Here is a 5,526-nt window from a genome sequence, read left to right as displayed (position 1 = left end):
AGGTGTAATTTCAATAGCGAACACTCAAAGTGTTCATCATATCAATCATATGATTCATGCTCTACCTTTCGGTATCACGTGTTCCGAGACCATGTACGTACATGCTAGGCTCGTCAAGGCCACCTTAGTATCCGCATGTGCAAAACTGGCTTGCACCCGTTGTATGCACTTGTTGATTCTATCACACCCGATCATCACGAGATGCTCGAAACGACAAGTCTTGGCAACGGTGCTACTAAGGATGAACACTTTATTATCTTGAGATTTTTAGTGAGGGATCATCTTATAATGCTACCGTCGCGATCTAAGCAAAATAAGATGCATAAAAGGATTAACATCACATGCAGTTCATATGTGATATGATATGGCCCTTTTGTCTTTGCGCCTTTGATCTTCATCTCCAAAGCACGGACATGATCTCCATCATCTTCGGGCATGATCTCCATCATCGTTGGCGTAAGCGTCAAGGTCAATGGCGCCGTCTTCATGATTGTCCTCCATGTAGCAACTATTACAACTACCTTGAAATACTACTCAACATGAAATTTAAAGACAACCATAAGGCTCCTGCCGGTTGCCACAATACAATAATGATCATCTCATACATATTCATCATCACATTATGGCCATATCACATCACCAAACCCTGCAAAAACAAGTTAGACGCTCTCTAATTTGGTTTGCATATTTTACGTGGTTTAGGGTTTTCGATATAGATCTAATCTACCTACGAACATGAACCACAACGTTGATACTAATGTTGTCAATAGAAGAGTAAATTGAATCTTTACTATAGTAGGAGAGACGAGACACCCGCAAAGCCTCTTATGCAATACAAGTTGCATGTCGAACGAGGAACAAGTCTCATGAACGCGGTCATGTAAAGTTAGTCCGAGCCGCTTCATCCCACTATGCCATAAAGATGCAAAGTACTCAACTAAAGATAACAAGAGCATCAACGCCCACTAAACCATTGTGTTCTACTCGTGCAACCATCTATGCATAGACACGGCTCTGATACCACTTTGTAGGATAACGTTGCATAGAAAACAAAAAATTTCCTACCGCGAACACGCAATCCAAGCCAAGATGCAATCTAGAAGACGGTAGCAACGAGGGGGTATCGAGTCTCACCCTTGAAGAGATTCCAAAGTCTACAAGATGAGGCTCTTGTTGCTGCGGTAGACGTTCACTTGCCGCTTGCAAAAGCGCGTAGAAGATCTTGATCACGATCGGTTCCGGCGCCACGAACGGGCAGCACCTCCGTACTCGGTCACACGTTCGGTTGTTGATGAAGACGACGTCCACCTCCCGTTCCAGCGGGCAGCGGAAGTAGTAGCTCCTCTTGAATCCGACAGCACGACGGCGTGGTGTCGGTGGTGGTGGACAACTCCGGCGGAGCTTCGCTAAAGCACGCGGGAGCTATGGAGGAGAGGGGGGCGGCTAGGGTTTGGGAGGGGTGGCCGGCCACTTCAATGGGGCGGCCAGCTTGTGGTCTTGGGGTGGCCGGCCCCCTCCCTTGGCCCCTCATTATATAGGTGGATCCCCAAGAGTTGGTCTCCAAGTCTCCGAATAAGACCCGAACCAAAACCTTCCAAAAGAGGGAAACCTAGCCAAGCTAGGACTCCCACCCAAAGGTGGGAGTTCCACCTCCCATATGGGGGGGGGTGGCCGGCCCCCTAAGGGGAGTCCACTTGGGACTCCTCCCCCACTAGGGTTGGCCGGCCATGGAGGTGGAGTCTCATGTGGACTCCACCTTCCTTGGTGGTTTCTTCCGGACTTTTCTAGAACCTTCTAGAACCTTCCATAGAACCTTCGCGACATTTTAATTCACATAAAATGACATCCTATATATGAATCTTATTCTCGGACCATTCCGGAACTCCTCGTGATGTCGGGATCTCATCCGGGACTCCGAACAAATATTCGAACTCCATTCCATATTCAAGTACTACCATTTCAACATCCAACTTTAAGTGTGTCACCCTACGGTTCGTGAACTATGCGGACATGGTTGAGTACTCACTCCGACCAATAACCAATAGCGGGATGCTGGAGATCCATAATGGCTCCCACATATTCAACGATGACTTTAGTGATCGAATGAACCATTCACATACAATACCAATTCCCTTTGTCTCGCGATATTTTACTTGTCCGAGGTTTGATCTTCGGTATCACTCTATACCTTGTTCAACCTCGTCTCTCGACAAGTACTCTTTACTCGTACCGTGGTATGTGGTCTCTTATGAACTTATTCATATGCTTGCAAGACATTAGACGACATTCCACCGAGAGGGCCCGAGTATATCTATCCGTCATCGGGATGGACAAATCCCACTGTTGATCCATATGCCTCAACTCATACTTTCCGGATACTTAATCCCACCTTTATAGCCACCCATTTACGCGGTGGTGTTTGATGTAATCAAAGTACCTTTCCGGTATAAGTGATTTATATGATCTCATGGTCATAAGGACTAGGTAACAATGTATCGAAAGCTTATAGCAAATAACTTAATGACGAGATCTTATGCTACGCTTAATTGGGTGTGTCCATTACATCATTCATACAATGATATAACCTTGTTATTAATAACATCCAATGTTCATGATTATGAAACTAATCATCCATTAATCAACAAGCTAGTTAAGAGGCATACTAGGGACTCTTTGTTGTTTACATATCACACATGTATCAATGTTTCGGTTAATACAATTATAGCATGGTATATAAACATTTATCATAAACATAAAGATATATAATAACCACTTTTATTATTGCCTCTTGGGCATATCTCCAACATAAAGTGGTAGATCTTCCTTACTTCAGACAAGACGCACATGCATAGCAACTCACATGATATTCAACAAAGAGTAGTTGATGGCGTCCCCAGAAAACATGGTTATCGCACAACAAGCAACTTAATAAGAGATAAAGTGCATAAGTACATATTCAATACCACAATAGTTTTTAAGCTATTTGTCCCATGAGCTATATATTGCAAAGGTAAAGAATGGAAATTTTAAAGGTAGCACTCAAGCAATTTACTTTGGAATGGCGGAGAAATACCATGTAGTAGGTAGGTATGGTGGACACAAATGGCATAGTGGTTGGCTCAAGGATTTTGGATGCATGAGAAGTAATCCCTCTCGATACAAGGCTTAGGCTAGCAACGTTACTTGAAACAAACACAAGGATGAACCGGTGCAGCAAAACTCACATAAAAGACATATTGTAAACATTATAAGACTCTACCCCGTCTTCCTTGTTGTTCAAACTCAATACTAGAAATTATCTAGACTTTAGAGAGACCAAATATGCAAACCAAATTTAGCAAGCTCTAGGTGTTTCTTCATTAATGGGTGCAAAGTATATGATGCAAGAGCTTAAACATGAGCACAAAAATTGCCAAGTATCAAATTATTCAAGACATTTTAGAATTACTACATGTAGCATTTCCCGATTCCAACCATATAACAATTTAACGAAGAAGATTCAACCTTCGCCATGAATACTATGAGTAAAGCCTAAGGACATATTTGTCCATATGCAACAACGGAGCGTGTCTCTCTCCCACACAATGAATGCTAGGACATTTTATTCAAACAAAACAAAAACAAAAACAAACCGACGCTCCAAGTAAAGTATAAGATGTGATGGAATAAAAATATAGTTTCAGGGGAGGAACCTGATAATGTTGTCGATGAAGAAGGGGATGCCTTGGGCATCCCCAAGCTTAGACGCTTGAGTCTTCTTAAAATATGCAGGGGTGAACCACTGGGGCATCCCCAAGCTTAGAGCTTTCACTCTCCTTGATCATATTGTATCATCCTCCTCTCTTGATCCTTGAAAACTTCCTCCACACCAAACTCGAAACAACTCATTAGAGGGTTAGTGTACAATAAAAATTAACATGTTCAGAGGTGACACAATCATTCTTAACACTTCGGACATTGCATAAAGCTACTTGGACATTAATGGAACAAAGAAATTCATCCATCATAGCAAAAGAGGCAATGCGAAATAAAAGGCAGAATCTGTCAAAACAGAACAGTCCGTAAAGATGGATTTTATTGAGGCACCAGACTTGCTCAAATGAAAATGCCCATATTTAATGAAAGTTGCGTACATATCTGAGGATCACGCACGTAAATTGGCATATTTTTCTGAGCTACCTACAGAGAGGCAGATCGAAATTCGTGACGAGCAAAGAAATGCTGATGCTGCGCAGACAATCCAAATCTAGTATGAACCTTACTATCAAAGACTTTACTTGGTACAACAATGCACAAAACTAAGATAAGGAGAGGTTGCTACGGTAGTAAACAACTTCCAAGACTCAAATATAAAACAAAAATACTGTAGTAAAAACATGGGTTGTCTCCCATAAGCGCTTTTCTTTAACGCCTTTCGGCTAGGCGCGAGAAAGTGTATATCAAGTATTATCAAGAGACGAAGTATCAACATCATAACTTGTTCTAATAATAGAATCAAAAGGTAACTTCATTCTCTTTCTAGGGAAGTGTTCCATACCTTTCTTGAGAGGAAATTGATATTTAATATTACCTTCCTTCATATCAATGGTAGCACCAACGGTTCGAAGAAAAGGTCTTCCCAATATAATGGGACAAGATGCATTGCATTCAATATCCAAGACAACAAAATCAACGGGGACAAAGTTATTTTTAACGGTAATGCGAACATTATCAACTCTCCCCAAAGGTTTCTTTATAGCATTATCAACAAGATTAACATCCAAATAACAATTTTTCAATGGTGGCAAGTCAAGCATATTATAAATTTTCTTAGGCATAACGGAAATACTTGCACCAAGATCACATAAAGCATTACAATCAAAGTTATTGACCTTCATATTAATGATGGGCTCCCAACCATCCTCTAGCTTTCTAGGAATAGAAGTTTCAAGTTTTAGTTTCTCTTCTCTAGCTTTTATGAGAGCATTTGTAATATGTTTTGTGAAAGCCAAGTTTATAGCACTAGCATTGGGACTCTTAGCAAGTTTTTGTAAGAATTTTATAACTTCAGAGTTGTGGCAATCATCAAAATCCAAACCATTATAATCTAAAGCAATGGGATCATCATCCCCAATGTTGGAAAAAATTTCAGCAGTTTTATCACAGGCAGTTTTAGCAGTTTTAGCAGTTTCCGGCAGTTTTGCAGGCGTTGCATTAGAAGTGGAAACATTGCCAACACCAATTGTTTGACCATTGATAGTAGGAGGTGCAGCAACATGTGAATCATTAACATTACTAGTGGTGGTAATAGTCCAAACTTTAGCTACATTACTCTCTTTAGCTAGTTTTTCATTTTCTTCTCTTTTCCACCTAGCATGCAATTCGGCCATCAATCTTATATTCTCATTAATTCTAACTTGGATGGCATTTGCTGTAGTAACAATTTTATTTTCAATATTCTTATTAGGCATAACTTTCGATTTCAAAAGATCAACATCAGAGGCAAGACTATCAACCTTAGAAGCGAGAATATCAATTTTATTGAGC

Source organism: Lolium rigidum, chromosome 5 (assembly GCF_022539505.1).
Source record: "Lolium rigidum isolate FL_2022 chromosome 5, APGP_CSIRO_Lrig_0.1, whole genome shotgun sequence".
Taxonomy (NCBI): Eukaryota; Viridiplantae; Streptophyta; class Magnoliopsida; order Poales; family Poaceae; genus Lolium; species Lolium rigidum.
Note: the sequence above shows the minus strand (reverse complement) of the source record.